Source organism: Pseudophryne corroboree, chromosome 2 (genome assembly GCF_028390025.1).
Source record: "Pseudophryne corroboree isolate aPseCor3 chromosome 2, aPseCor3.hap2, whole genome shotgun sequence".
Taxonomy (NCBI): Eukaryota; Metazoa; Chordata; class Amphibia; order Anura; family Myobatrachidae; genus Pseudophryne; species Pseudophryne corroboree.
Window position 1 is genome coordinate 808,384,701 of NC_086445.1, and position 16,563 is coordinate 808,401,263.

General features: G+C 48.7%; 1 protein-coding gene across 2 annotated transcripts in view; it reads left to right on the forward strand.

Annotated features, from left to right (window-relative positions):
- F5 (coagulation factor V) overlaps positions 1–16,563 on the forward strand; it is a 303,846-nt gene that overhangs the window by 128,903 nt on the left and 158,380 nt on the right. The gene's annotated exons all lie outside the window — the stretch shown is intronic.

Here is a 16,563-nt window from a genome sequence, read left to right on the forward strand (position 1 = left end):
GTTATTCATCAGCATTATATTATATTAACTCAAGTCAAATGCCTTGTTATGTTCTGATGTTTCTTATTCCAATGAAGCATTAAGCATTCTTATTCCAATGAAAGGACTAGAAGAGTGATTGGTTTTCTCACAACTTGTAAAGGGAAAATAGATTTTTAAAGTAATACTCAGGCACCACTGAGATTCAGAAGATCCTTGGGGGTGATTCAGACCAGCTTCCCTGAAATGCCGGGGGACGCCAAGCACAGGGCTAGTCCGCCCCGCATGTCAGGCCTTACCCCCGTCGTACAAGTACAAGAGCATCGCACAGCGGCAATGCTTTTGTACTGGAGGAGTAGCTTCCAGCCAGCGCAGCTCCTGCGTACTGGCAGGGAGCTACTCATCGCATTCCGGGTCGCAGCGGCTGCGTGTGACATCACGCAGCCGCCACGGCCCGCCCTCCCAATGGTCCGGACATGCCTATGTTGCCAGGGCGCGCGCCCTAAACGGTGGCTAAATGCCGCTGGCCCGCCCAGCGACCGCCTCTGCCTGTCAATCAGGCAGAGGCGATCGCTGGGCTAAGACAGCCGTCGGCTGTCTGCCATGCGCCGACGCATGCGCAGTTCAGGCCTGATCGCTGTTGTGCAAACACGCACAGCACTGATTAGGTCTGAATTGTCTCCTGTGAAAGTCTGAGCTCTTCTATGAGTGCCTGGCTGGAAGGGGAAGGTAGGGGAGGAGTCGGCAGCGAGTAGGGGAAGGGCACTGCATGCTGCTATTTACAGTTTTACTTTTTTGTGCTGAGTGCTCCTCGATGGCATCCAATAGGTGGCTAAATATGACTAAATGTAAGAATGGCTACTATGGGAATATGTTATGCAATTGTAGCATGCATTTTATTATATTACAACCATCTAATTCTCTTCTAACAGTCATACAGTCGGTTTTTAAAGCAGAATATCAATACGTCTGATGGGAAAGGTCCTTGGCCTATAAATACCACACCTTGCAATCACTCACTAGATTGAAGATTTCTATTGGTAAAAACTAGGGATGAGTGGTTCTGATTCTGCGGAATCCAAACCACTCTGAACACCGGGATCCGAGTGCACCTGAACCTCAGACTTGGGTGTTCCTGCCAGACTCGGATCCCAGTGCGAGGCTGATCGTCATTGTCCTGGTGTTGGATTCTATGTAAGGCGCTATTTCCCGGAGATAGCAGCACGCTGATTTGTGCTGCATTAACTCTGCTATAGAAAAAACCCATATATTATAGAGGGGAACATTCTGTGCTAACTCTGCATTAAAAAATATTTATTTCTCTGACGTCCTAGTGGATGCTGGGAACTCCGTAAGGACCATGGGGAATAGCGGCTCCGCAGGAGACTGGGCACAAATAGAAAGCTTTAGTACTACCTGGTGTGCACTGGCTCCTCCCCCTATGACCCTCCTCCAAGCCTCAGTTAGATTTTTGTGCCCGAACGAGAAGGGTGCACACTAGGGGCTCTCCTGAGCTTCTTAGTGAAAGTTTTAGTTTAGGTTTTTTATTTTCAGTGAGACCTGCTGGCAACAGGCTCACTGCATCGAGGGACTAAGGGGAGAAGAAGCGAACTCACCTGCGTGCAGAGTGGATTGGGCTTCTTGGCTACTGGACACCATTAGCTCCAGAGGGACAGCTCACAGGCCCAGTCTTGGAGCTCGGTCCCGGAGCCGCGCCGCCGGCCCCCTTACAGAGCCAGAAGCAAGAAGAGTCCGGCAAATCGGCGGCAGAAGACATCCTGTCTTCCACAAGGTAGCGCACAGCACTGCAGCTGTGCGCCATTGCTTCTCAGCACACTTCACACTCCGGTCACTGAGGGTGCAGGGCGCTAGGGGGGGGCGCCCTGAGCAGCAATAGAAACACCTTGGCTGGCTAAAAATACATCACATATAGCTCCTGGGCTATATGGATGAATTTTAACCCCTGCCAGATTTTCACAAAAAAGCGGGAGAAAGGCTCCGCCCCCTTCTCGGCGGCCTATCTCCTCAGCACACAGGCGCCATTTTCCCTCACAGCTCCGCTGGAAGGACGTCTCCCTGACTCTCCCCTGCAGTCCTGCACTACAGAAACAGGGTAAAAAAGAGAGGGGGGCACTAATTGGCGGGTGATTAACAATACAGCAGCTATAAGGGAGAAACACTTATATAAGGTTGTCCCTATATCTATATATAGCGCTCTGGTGTGTGCTGGCATACTCTCCCTCTGTCTCCCCAAAGGGCTAGTGGGGTCCTGTCCTCTATCAGAGCATTCCCTGTGCGTGTGCTGTGTGTCGGTACGTTTGTGTCGACATGTATGAGGAGGAAAATGATGTGGAGGCGGGGCAATTGCCTATAATAGAGATGTCACCCCCTAAGGAGTCGACACCTGAGTGGATGGCTTTATGGAAGGATTTACGTGACAGTGTCAGCTCCTTACAAAAGACGGTTGATGACATGAGACAGCCGACTAATCAGCTGGTCCCTGTCCAGGCGTCTCAAAAACCATCAGGGTCTTTAAAAAGGCCGTTACCTCAGGTGGTGGATACTGACGTCGACACGGATACCTACTCCAGTGTCGACGGTGAGGAGACAAACGTGACTTCCAGTAGGGCCACACGTTACATGATCACGGCAATGAGAGAGGTGTTAAACATTTCTGATACTGCAAGTACCACTAAAAAGGGTATTATGTGGGGTGTGAAAAAACTACCTGTAGTTTTTCCTGAATCAGACGAATTAAATGAGGTGTGTGATGAAGCGTGGGTTTCCCCCGATAAAAAACTGATAATTTCAAAAAAGTTATTGGCATTATACCCTTTCCCGCCAGAGGTTAGGGCGCGTTGGGAAACACCCCCTAGAGTGGATAAAGCGCTCACACGCTTATCAAAACAAGTGGCGTTACCGTCTCCTGATACGGCCGCCCTCAAGGAACCAGGTGACAGAAAACTGGAGAATATCCTTAAAAGTATATACACACATACTGGTGTTATACTGCGACCAGCAATCGCCTCAGCCTGGATGTGCAGCGCTGGGGTGGCTTGGTCGGATTCCCTGACTGAAAATATTGATACCCTGGATAGGGACAGTATATTGTTGACTATAGAGCATTTAAAAGATGCATTTCTATATATGCGAGATGCACAGAGGGATATTTCCACTCTGGCTTCAAGAGTGAGTGCGCTGTCCATTTCTGCCAGAAGAGGATTATGGACGCGACAGTGGTCAGGTGATGCGGACTCTAAACGGCATATGGAAATATTGCCTTATAAAGGGGAGGAGTTATTTGGGGTCGGTCTATCGGACCTGGTGGCCACGGCAACTGCTGGGAAATCCACATTTTTACCCCAGGTAACCTCTCAACATAAGAAGACGCCGTCTTATCCGGCTCAGTCCTTTCGTCCCCATAAGGGCAAGCGGGCAAAAGGTTCCTCTTTTCTGCCCCGGGGCAGAGGAAGGGGAAAAAGACTGCAACAGACAGCCACTTCCCAGGAACAAAAGCCCTCCCCCGCTTCTGCCAAGTCCTCAGCATGACGCTGGGGCCTTACAAGCGGACTCAGGCACGGTGGGGGCCCGTCTCAAGAATTTCAGCGCGCAGTGGGCTCACTCGCAAGTGGACCCCTGGATCCTGCAAGTAGTATCTCAGGGGTACAAATTGGAGTTCGAGACGTCTCCCCCTCGCCGGTTCCTGAAGTCTGCTTTACCAACGTCTCCCTCCGACAGAGAGGCAGTATTGGAGGCAGTTCACAAGCTGTATTCCCAGCAGGTGATAATCAAGGTACCCCTCCTGCAACAAGTGAAGGGGTATTATTCCACGCTGTTTGTGGTACCGAAGCCGGACGGCTCGGTGAGACCAATTTTAAATCTGAAGTCTTTGAACACTTACATACAGAGGTTCAAATTCAAGATGGAGTCACTCAGAGCAGTGATCGCGAACCTGGAAGAGGGGGACTATATGGTGTCTCTGGACATCAAAGATGCCTACCTCCATGTCTCCATTTACCCTTCTCATCAAGGGTACCTCAGGTTTGTAGTACAAAACTGTCACTATCAGTTTCAGACGCTGCCGTTTGGATTATCCACGGCACCTCGGGTCTTTACCAAGGTAATGGCCGAAATGATGATTCTTCTTCGAAGAAAAGGCGTTTTAATTCTCCCTTACTTGGACGATCTCCTGATAAGAGCAAGATCCAGAGAACAGTTAGTAGTCTGAGTAGCCCTATCTCAGGTAGTGCTACGGCAGCACGGCTGGATTCTAAATATCCCAAAATCGCAGCTGGTTCCGACAACACGTCTTCTGTTCCTAGGGATGATTCTGGACACAGTCCAGAAAAAGGTGTTCCTTCCGGAGGAGAAAGCCAGGGAGTTATCCGAACTGGTCAGAAACCTCCTGAAACCGGGGCAAGTCTCAGTGCATCAATGCACAAGAGTCTTGGGAAAGATGGTAGCTTCCTACGAAGCGATTCCATTCGGCAGATTCCACGCAAGAACGTTCCAGTGGGATCTGCTGGACAAATGGTCCGGATCGCATCTTCAGATGCATCAGCGGATAACCCTGTCTCCAAGGACAAGGGTGTCTCTTCTGTGGTGGTTGCAGAGGGCTCATCTTCTAGAGGGCCGCAGATTCGGCATTCAGGACTGGGTCCTGGTGACTACGGATGCCAGCCTTAGAGGCTGGGGAGCAGTCACACAAGGAAGAAATTTCCAGGGCTTGTGGTCAAGCCTGGAGACGTCACTTCACATAAATATCCTGGAGCTAAGGGCCATCTACAATGCTCTAAGCCTAGCACGACCTCTGCTTCAAGGTCAGCCGGTGCTGATTCAGTCAGACAACATCACGGCAGTCGCCCACGTAAACAGACAGGGCGGCACAAGAAGCAGGAGGGCAATGGCAGAAGTTGCAAGGATTCTTCGCTGGGCGGAAAATCATGTGATAGCACTGTCAGCAGTGTTCATTCCGGGAGTGGACAACTGGGAAGCAGACTTCCTCAGCAGGCACGACCTCCACCCGGGAGAGTGGGGACTTCACCCAGAAGTCTTCCACATGATTGTGAACCGTTGGGAAAAACCAAAGGTGGACATGATGGCGTCACGCCTCAACAAAAAACTAGACAGGTATTGCGCCAGGTCACGGGACCCTCAGGCAATAGCTGTGGACGCTCTGGTAACACCGTGGGTGTACCAGTCAGTGTATGTGTTCCCTCCTCTGCCTCTCATACCCAAGGTACTGAGAATCATAAGAAGGAGAGGAGTAAGGACTATACTCGTGGCTCCGGATTGGCCAAGAAGGACTTGGTACCCGGAACTTCAAGAGATGCTCACGGAGGACCCGTGGCCTCTACCTCTACGAAGGGACCTGCTCCAGCAGGGGCCCTGTCTGTTCCAAGACTTACCGCGGCTGCGTTTGACGGCATGGCGGTTGAACGCCGGATCCTGAAGGAAAAAGGCATTCCGGATGAGGTCATCCCTATCCTGATAAAAGCCAGGAAGGATGTAACCGTGCAGCATTATCACCGTATTTGGCGTAAATATGTTGCGTGGTGCGAGGCCAGGAAGGCCCCTACAGAGGAATTTCAACTGGGTCGTTTCCTGCATTTCCTGCAAACAGGACTGTCTATGGGCCTAAAATTAGGGTCCATTAAGGTTCAAATTTCGGCCCTGTCGATCTTCTTCCAAAAAGAACTGGCTTCAGTTCCTGAAGTTCAGACGTTTGTCAAAGGGGTGCTGCATATACAGCCTCCTTTTGTGCCTCCAGTGGCACCTTGGGATCTCAATGTGGTTTTGGGGTTCCTAAAATCACATTGGTTTGAACCACTCACCACTGTGGACTTAAAGTATCTCACATGGAAAGTGGTAATGCTATTGGCCCTGGCTTCAGCCAGGCGCGTGTCAGAAATGGCGGCTTTATCCTATAAAAGCCCTTACCTAATTTTTCATACGGACAGGGCAGAATTGAGGACTCATCCTCAATTTTCTCCCTAAGGTGGTTTCAGCGTTTCACCTGAACCAGCCTATTGTGGTACCTGCGGCTACTAGGGACTTGGAGGACTCCAAGTTACTGGACGTAGTCAGGGCCCTGAAAATATACGTTTCCAGGACGGCTGGAGTCAGAAAATCTGACTCGCTGTTTGTCCTGTATGCACCCAACAAGCTGGGTGCTCCTGCTTCTAAGCAGACTATTGCTCGTTGGATTTGTAGTACAATTCAGCTTGCACATTCTGTGGCAGGCCTGCCACAGCCAAAATCTGTAAAAGCCCATTCCACACGGAAAGTGGGCTCATCTTGGGCGGCCGCCCGAGGGGTCTCGGCTTTACAACTTTGCCGAGCAGCTACTTGGTCAGGGGCAAATACGTTTGCTAAATTCTACAAATTTGATACCCTGGCTGAGGAGGACCTGGAGTTCTCTCATTCGGTGCTGCAGAGTCATCCGCACTCTCCCGCCCGTTTGGGAGCTTTGGTATAATCCCCATGGTCCTTACGGAGTTCCCAGCATCCACTAGGACGTCAGAGAAAATAAGAATTTACTTACCGATAATTCTATTTCTCATAGTCCGTAGTGGATGCTGGGCGCCCATCCCAAGTGCGGATTGTCTGCAATACTTGTACATAGTTATTGTTAACTAAATCGGGTTATTGTTGTAGTGAGCCATCTTTTCTAGAGGCTCCTCTGTTTATCATACTGTTAACTGGGTTCAGATCACAAGTTATACGGTGTGATTGGTGTGGCTGGTATGAGTCTTACCCGGGATTCAAAATCCTTCCTTATTGTGTACGCTCGTCCGGGCACAGTATCCTAACTGAGGCTTGGGGGAGGGTCATAGGGGGAGGAGCCAGTGCACACCAGGTAGTACTAAAGCTTTCTATTTGTGCCCAGTCTCCTGCGGAGCCGCTATTCCCCATGGTCCTTACGGAGTTCCAAGCATCCACTACGGACTATGAGAAATAGAATTATCGGTAAGTAAATTCTTATTATTTAGTGGGGAACAATCATTTATTACTATATAGGAAGGGAAGTGGAACATAATCCATATACTAGACTGTCAGTATATTAAGTTTATGTATACGGGGTACACTGCTGCAAGCCTGCAACTGCTGAGTCTCACAAGGGGCTGTATTGGCAGTTTGAAGGCACTATTAGTATAACTGTAGGGGTACACTCAGGGCCGGTGCTAGGGTGTTCGGCGCCCCCCTGCAAACTATAAAATTGCGCCCTCCCATATTCCGTTGGCGTGCGCCGGGAAAAGGGGTGTGGTCTCACAACTAAGGGGCATGGCCACACAATAGTACCCCCATTTAAAATTACACCACAATGTAGCACAATCTTATTAATCTTATACGTAATGCCCCACCCGTAGTAGTAGCGTCCTTATATGTAATGCACCCCAGTAGTAGTAGCACCCTTATACATAATGCACTCACAGTAGTAATAGCATCCTTATACATAATGCCCCCCAGTAGTAGTAGCATCCTTATACGTAGTGCCCCCCCAGTAGTAGTAGCATCCTTATACATAATGCACACAGAGTAGTAGTAGCATCCTTATACGTAGTGCACCCCCAGTAGTAGATGCGTCCTTATATACGTAATGCCCCCCCCCAGTAGTAGAAGCGTCCTTATACGTAGTGCACCCCCAGTAGTAGAAGCGTCCTTGTACGTAATTCCCCCCTAGTATTAGTAGCGTCCTTATACGTAATGCCCCCCCCACAGTACTAGTAGCGTCCTTATACGTAATGGCCCCCCCAGTAGTAGCATCTTTACATGTAATGCCCCCCCCCCCTGTAGTAGTAGCGTCCTTATGCATAATGCCCCCCCAGTAGTAGCATCCTTATACGTAATGCCCCTCTAGTAGTGGTAGCATTGTTATACGTAATGCCCCCCGAGTAATAGTAGCGTCCTTATATATAATGCCCCCAAGTAGTAGTAGCGTTCTTATACGTAATGCCCCCCCCCAGCAGTAGTAGCGTCCTTATACGTAGTGCACCCCCAGTAGTAAAAGCGTCCTTATACGTAATTCCCCATAATAGTAGTATCGTCCATATACGTAATGCCCCACAGTAGTAGTAGCGTCCTTTTACATAATGCACCCCCAGTAGAAGCCTCCTTATATGTAATTCCCCCGTAGTACTAGTAGCGTCCTTATAAGTAATGCCCCCCCCCAGCAGTAGTAGCGTTGTTACGCGTAAAGCCCCCCCTGTAGTAGTAGCATCCTTATACGTAGTGCACCCACAGTAGTAGTAACATCCTTATACGTAATTCCCCCCTAGTAGTAGTATCGTCCTTATAAATAATGGCCACCCCAGTAGTAGCGTAGTTTCACGTAATGCCCCCCTGTAGTAGTAGCGTCCTTATACGTAATGCCCCCCCAGTAGTAGTAGCGTCCTTGCATATAATGGCCTCCCCCAGTAGTAGCGTCATTATACGTAATGCCCCCCCCAGTACTAGCGTCCATAAAGTGCGCGTACGCAGACATACCTCACACACACAATTCACACATATATACACACACATACACACCCACACACACACACACACACACACACACACACACACACACACACACACACACACACACACCACTTACCTAAGCCAGTCTCCCTCTGTACTGCAGTGCAGCCTGGTCAGTGTAGCTCCGCCCCTTCTGTCCCATTAGCCCCGCCCCTTTTCGGACCGTTAAGCTCCGCCCCCGTCTGTCCCGTACTCAGCCGCTGTCACACGGGGAGGGGAGGCAGGAGGTTTTTGATTCTGCAGACGCTGCTGCCAGTGACTGTCATACAGTGACAGACACAGCAGCAGCAGGGGGGACAGGAGTCACAGGACGGCGCAGCAGTGAAGGGATTCAGAGCAGGGAAAGCGCCTCTCTGTCCCAGCGCCTCCCTGCACTGCATCCCTTCGCTGAGCGGGTAGCGCCGGGCCTGGGTACACTGTATGCTGTGTTGACTCTGCTGTTAACTGTGCTGTGTCCACTCCAGACTCAGAGTCTCACAAGGGGGTGCACTGTACGATTCAGTACGATTTCTTCACATGCATCTAACCCTGTGATTCACGCAGTTTGAAGGGAGCCGCAAAGTATATTAAATATATAATTAATATCTATTCTATTAATTTCTAATATATCATTCATTTCTATTGTTTAACTGTTTGGTGCGCTGTACCCTAGTGTGCTTTCTTCACGTGCATCTAACCATGTGATTCACGCAGTTTGAGAGGCGCTACAAGGTATAAAAAAAAAATAATATATATATATATATATATATATATATATATCGTAAAGTTCTGTTGTTTGTACTATTTTATGCACTGTACCCTAGTGCACTTTTCTTCACATGCATCTTTCCCTGTGATTCACGCAGTTTGAAAGGAGCTGTAAGTTATATAAAATATATTGTTAATTTCTATTGGTTGTACTATTTGGTTCACTGTACCCTAGTGCGCATTCTTCACGTGCATCTAACCCTGTGATTTACGCAGTTTCCCTGTCGCTGGAGGGCTTGGTTTGTTAAACTGTGCTTGTCCTTTTTAATATCCAACATACTGTAAGGGTGGGTGGGAAGGTCCTAAGGACAATTCCATCTTGCATCACCATTCATTTCTCCCACTGCTGTGTGTCAGTGTTTCATAGATGTGCTATAAACTGCCGTGTGTTTGTACCGCTGCTGTGTCGCTTAGTAAACCAGCCAGCTCGCTGCAGACTTTGGTCTAAAGTGGATGAAAACAACATTGTGAGTTGTAAGGTGGTCAAACTTGTCTGCAGATAACTGGAAATTAATGTTATTGAGGTTAATAATACTCTATGGACAAAAATGACCCAAATTAAGTGTTTTTTTTTTGTTTTTTTTTACATTTACAAAAAAAATGTAAAATCCAAATCCATTCAAAGTGGTCCGGCAAATCCAAAGCCGGCCGACGCATCAGAACCAAATCCAAATCTAGCAAAAATGGCCCGGCGCATATCCCTAGTAAAAGGAAGGAGTCACTGGAAGTACTTGCCAGGGTAAACCTGTAACACACTCCCACATCCAAGGCTTCAAGCGTCCCTCAAAACTCCCCTCTTCATTCAAACATACCAGCCTCTATAAAGGGATCAGTACAATTTACCGACGATCGGGATGCCGGCCATCAGTATATACCGACAACGGCACCCCAATCGTTAGCATGCCTGAATGGGGTGAGCACAAATGCCAGTAACCCCACTGCCGGCAACTTGACTGCATACCTCTATAACTTCTGCCTTTGCTACCATCTCTACATCATATTACTTGCCTGCTCTCCCGATTTTTTGCATAGTACCCCACACCTACAGAAGAGTGTTTTACTACTCAGGCCTACTCTCACATGTACAGGGTTTTACTACTCAGGCCTACTCTCACATGTACAGGGTTTTACTACTCAGGCCTACTCTCACATGTACAGGGTTTTACTACTCAGGTCTACTCTCACATGTACAGGGTTTTACTACTCAGGCCTACTCTCACATGTACAGGGTTTTACTACTCGGGCCTACTCTCACATGTACAGGGTTTTACTACTCAGGCCTACTCTCAAATGTACAGGGTTTTACTACTCAGGCCTACTCTCACATGTACAGGGTTTTACTACTCAGGCCTACTCTCACATGTACAGGGTTTTACTACTCAGGCCTACTCTCACATGTACAGGGTTTTACTACTCAGGCCTACTCTCACATGTACAGGGTTTTACTACTCAGGCCTACTCTCACATGTACAGGGTTTTACTACTCAGGCCTACTCTCACATGTACAGGGTTTTACTACTCAGGCCTACTCTCACATGTACAGGGTTTTACTACTCAGGCCTACTCTCACATGTACAGGGTTTTACTACTCAGGCCTACTCTCACATGTACAGGGTTTTACGAAGTATCATTGAATTGCAGCTAAAATAATTTATGATCACTTTCACAGCTGCAGTTTGTAGGATATTCCCGGTTTTCTTGTGACACTCCTAATTTTTACCAGTGATAGTAAATACCTCTTTGCCAATAAGTCAAACTTCTTATGCATCTGACTTAATAAGATATGTGTAAATGGGAGACAATCACTTTACCAGCTGTCGGGATCCCAGCACCCGGTACAATACCGGCGGACGAAATCCCGATCGCAGGCCTGCTTCCCTACTTGGGTGGTGGTACCAAGGTGGAATAAATTAGTGTGGCAACAGAAGTTCGCCACCCGGTTTGCATTGTGGCAAGTGTAGCGTGCCCACAATATAACACGGTATTCTGGCTGTCGGGATCCCGGCATCGGTCTCCTGACATCATACTGAATCCGTGTAAATATGTTGCCATATTTGTCGATGCATATAAATGTTCTTTTTTAGCTCTGATTCGCTTATTCATTTTGATTACTATAAATAAGGTATAGCGTTTAAATGTTGATTGTGACATTAATGTACTGTTTATATAAATCTTCCTTCGGGGTTACCTACTCCTATGAACAGCAGTCATCTGTTGTAACAGCACAGTACTGTAGGTATCATTTATCTTTTCTGACAGGTTCTCATATTTATATTATTTTATTTTATAGCAATAGACTTTGCAGTCTTCTTGTCCATCCCTTTCTATAGGAGATCTATGCGGAAAATAAAATGTGATTTAAGACTTTGGGCGGGATGTACTAAGCCTTGAAAAGTGATAATTTGACCATGATAAAGTACCAGCCAATCACCTCCTAACTGTCATTTTTCAAACCCAGCCTGTAACATGGCAGTTAGGAGCTGATTGGTACTTTATCACAGTGAAATTATCACTTTTCTAAGCTTAGTATATCCCGCCCTATATATGATATCCCGGCAGACGGGATGCCAGCTGGCACTATACCGACAGCAGCATCCCATATTCTGGAATACCGTCAGCAAGTCCCCTTGCAAGCTCGCTGCGCTCGCCACGCATTGGGCCCGGTGGCTGGCTTCGCCTTCCACAGGTTCTGTTCCCACTCGTTGGAGGTATGGACCCACCAACCAAGTGGAAATACCCAGAGGTTAAAGTGAGCCATAACAGGGCGGAACTGTGTTCCGTCAGTTCCAATTGGTCCTCCGGCTCACCTAACCCAGAATGTGAGCCCGGAGCCGCATGGGGATGCTGAAGTTGTGTTACCAGCGGGCGCCGGCACCTTCCTCTCAGCGGCAGCCAGAGCTCTCTCCTGAGCTCCGGCTTCCGTCGGTGTGTGCGGCTGTGCGGCGCTTTGGGAGAGACGTCATGACATCTCTCCCATAGATCTGAGGAGCGGGCAGCCAGGCGGAGGGCATCGGTCCGGAAGCAGGAGTGGGGCTTGTGAGTATTGTGTATTTGTTTTTGTTTTTTGTGTTTGTGTGAAGCCGCACTACTAGGGGGCATCTGTACTGGGGGCAGCTCTACTGGGGGCAGTTCTACAGGGGGCATCTGTACTGGAGGCAGCTCTACAGAGGGCATCTGTACCTGGGACAGCTCTACAGGGGGGCATCTGAACCTGGGGTATCTGTACTGGGGACATCTGTACAGTGGGCATCTCTACCTGGGGCATCTGTACTGGAGGCATCTGTACAGGAGGCAGCTATACAGGAGGCATCTCTACTGGGGGCATCTCTACTGGATGACCACGCCCCTTTCTTTTTTGAGAACATGTCCCTTTTTTGCGACACGTGCGCCTACACTGCGCGCAATACCTTTAGAATTTGGGCGCTGGGGTGGGGGGTAAGTTCCACCACCTCTCCAGGACCACTTTAAGCACTGGGAATACCCAGCGTTTGTCGGGATTCCAGGTGTCGGTATTTCACCAGCTGTCGGGATTCCGACGTCGGTCTCCTGAACGCCAGGACCCCAACAGCCGGTATATTGACTGCATCCCATTTTTACACCATACTCACAAATTCCCTTCATAAAATCATTGCCCTAAAACGTAATAACAATGTGAGCTGTATAGTTGTTAAAAATAAAATTATGACAATCATTATTCATAGCAATTCTTATTAGCAATTTTTTCATTTAAATTCTTTACTGACCAGTTATTTTGTGAAAATGTATTAGCAGGAGCTTAACTAAAACACAGCAAAAGTTTGAAGGGGACACAATTCTTCTAGAGAGACTCCTCTAAGGCTGGATACACACTAGACCAATATCGGCTTGACAAATCTTACATAACGCTTAGTGTTTATGTCCATTTTGCGCGCTCCCGTGGTTGCATGTGGTGTCTTCCGGATGGCCGTGCTGCACGGCCAACCAGACAATTTCACATACAGTACGACCCAATGCATGTTAATGAAGGATGGAACAGTGATCATTCCATCCTTCATTAAATCTTCCTGGTGTGTACGACAATCAGACTCAAGGGAAACCATCCCGATTGCCCATTGTTCAGGTGTGTACCCAGCCTAACTGTAGTGTTAGAATGACCTGGTCATCTGTGTGTAGGTAGGTCAGTTGAGCCCTATTGGCATTTAGGAGTATTATTTCTTTAGGAGTCTTATAGTTAGCAGCAGTGGGTAACTACCGAGAGTGCAGGGGGTGCAACTGCTATGGGGCCCTGGCTGCTTCCAGGGCCAGCAGCTCCCCCTGCACCCTGCCACTGAGTACCTCCAAGGCCCGCCGCTGGGTACCTTCGAGGCCGCTGCTCCCCCTTCACCCCCGGCCGCAGGGCAGAACGGGCGTGGGGGATGTAGAGTGGGAGGGGGGGACATACAGCATTAAGCATTGTCCTAGCCTGTCCCGCCCGCTCTGCCCAGCCCCCTATCTGGCCGTCAGCAGGGAGTGCAGTGCCGTGATTCGCGGATATTTAGGGGGCTGGGCCTAATGCCATGAAGTGCCCACCCCCATAAGAGGCCCATGCAGTAATCAGGTAATGTCTCTCCTGCTCACTCCCCTTTCCCCCTCCCCCCTCTCCTTTCTCTCTCCTGCTCACTCCCTCTCCCTATCTCTCCCCTGCTCATTCCCTCTCTCTCGCCCTCTCTCTCTCCTGCTCACTCCCCCTCCCTCTCTCTCCCTTCACCTCTCTCACTCCTGCTCACTCCCTCTCTGTCTCTTATGCTCACTTCCCCTCCCTCTTTCCTGCTCACTCCCCATCCCTCTCTCCCCCTCTCTCTCTCCTGCTCACTCCCTCTGCCCCCCTCTCCTACTTATTTCCCTGCCTCTCTCTCTCCTGCTCACCCCCCTTCCTCTCTCCTGCTCCCCCCCTTCTCCTGCTCACTCCCCCACCCCCCTCATACTCTCCCTGACATTTTCTCTCTCTCTCTCTGACACTATAACTCTCTGTCACTGTCCCTCTCTCCCTGTCACTGCCTCTCTCTCTCTGACACTTTTTCTCTCTCTCTGTCCCTGACAGACACACTCTCTCTATACCTGACACTTTCTCTCCCTCTCATTGTCTCCCTGACACTTTCTCTTTTTTCCCCTTTCCCTCCCTTCCTAACACTCTGTCTCTCTACCGCTCGCTCCCCTCCCTCTCTCTTGCTCCCAACTCACTGTATTTCTCTCTTCGCGCAAACTATTTCTCTCTCTCAGTCACTCTCCCTGACACTGTAATTTAATCTCTCGCTTTCTCTCTCGGACACCCTATCTAGTGTTCACTCTAGGAGTGAAAAGGGGCAGGGCGCCGGACTCCGGGGGCACGGCCACACAAATTAGGGGGTGTGGCCACGCCTACGTCATTTTAGGGGGCGGTGCGACCCACAGACGCTACTATAGAGAGGGTCTGTGGCCATCCCCCAGCCCTCTCCCAATGCATGAATGGATGCCGCGCACATGCGCACGGCATCTATACACGCTGGGAGGGCAGGAAGTGGGCGGCTGTTCTAGCAGGGTGCCACAAAAGGGGCAGGGCGGGTTTTGCCTGCTAAAAAACGGGCAGCCTAGAGCCTAGAGTGAACACTACTATCTCACTCCCTCTCCCTGACAATTTTGCTCTCTCTGTCTGACCCCCCCTCTCTCTCTCTCTCTCTCTCTCTCCTTGACACCCTTTGGGGGTTATTCAATTGTTTGAAAAGTCAGTTGGGTGTCTGTTTTTTCCTATCTAATAGACAGAAAAAAACAGACACCCCACCAACTTTTCAAACAATAGAATTTCCCCCCCTTTATCTCTCCCTCTCTGTCTCTCACTGACGCTCTCACTCTCTCATTCCGCTAGTGTAGTAACTATTACATTGACATCCCCCACTGTAAAATAACTACCTAGGTGTAGATATTGGAGCCATTTACTATGACATCTATTGCAGTGTAATAATAGTAGTGCGATTTCAAATTATTAGTGAAAATTGAGAAAGACTTATAGTAACACAAAGCGTAATATATATTTCATAATTATGAGCAGACCTCTGACATGTTTCACCCTTTGCATATTTGGGGGTTATGAATATGAACTTTTATCAATAGATGTGTAGAAGTAATCAGTGGTTTACATGGTCATTTTTAATAGTTATATTATATGTCCTTCAGACATTTCTTTTAATAGAAAGGTCCTATTTTATCTACATGTGTTGTTTTTCTGTGGAGCCTGGCTGTGTGCCTGATTCAGAGAAGTACGCTAATGCAGCTGCAAGATACTGCAGATATCAGCAAGTGAAGCTGCCGCCCACAAATAACAAGAGACGCCCATCACAGCTACCCCAAATCATTCCCAACTGTGAACATATACGCAGCCTATATGCACGAACAAGGGACATCGGGGTGAAGGGTAGCCCTATGGCTACGCAGACTAGACCCGTCAGTAGTGACTCAAGCACCAGATTTTTGTGTGTTAAGGCACACAACTTATATCAGCTACACCCCCCGAAACTGGCCATGACACGCCTGCATTTTTACAACCACTCCCCGCTACCACAGTAGTACCACCCCCAAATGGTCTCTTCCTGGCAATCACTTTGAGGAGTCCTCATTGCATGCAGGTTTACAGCGAAACCTTGACACATGCGCAGTGCGAACCCACTACATGCTCATTTTGCTCCGTTGCGTAGAACATCGTCTTTGTGTACTTCTCTGAATCAGACACTGACTCCTTTAGCCCTTGCAGTGCAGGTAAAGGTAATTATTAATTAATAATTTTCAGCCCTCTCATTTTATCAGTTCCCCTGTGCCAGTAGGGAACTATGGGGCAGATGTATTAAGCCTGGAGAAGTGATAAAGCAGTGATAAGCGGAAGGTGATAACGCACAAGCCAATCAGCTTCTGTCAATTTATATATTGGAGCTGATTGACTGGTGCGTTATCACCTTGCACTTAATCACTGCTTTATCACTTCTCCAGGTTTAATACATCTGCCCCTATGTGTTTTATTTTTACAAACCCACAGTAGGCCTTTACCCAAAAACGTCACAGTTAGTTTTACTTTGATTGTAAACAATATGTCAGAACTAGAGATGAGCGGGTTCGGTTCCTCGGAATCCGAACCCCCCCGAACTTCACCCATTTTACACGGTTCCGAGGCAGATTCGAATCTTCCCGCCTTGCTCGGTTAACCCGAGCGCGCCTGAACGTCATCATCCCGCTGTCGTATTCTCGCGAGATTCGTATTCTATATAAGGAGCCGCGCGTCGCAGCCATTTTCACTCGTGCGTTGGAGATGATAGGGAGAGGACATCTGCAGCG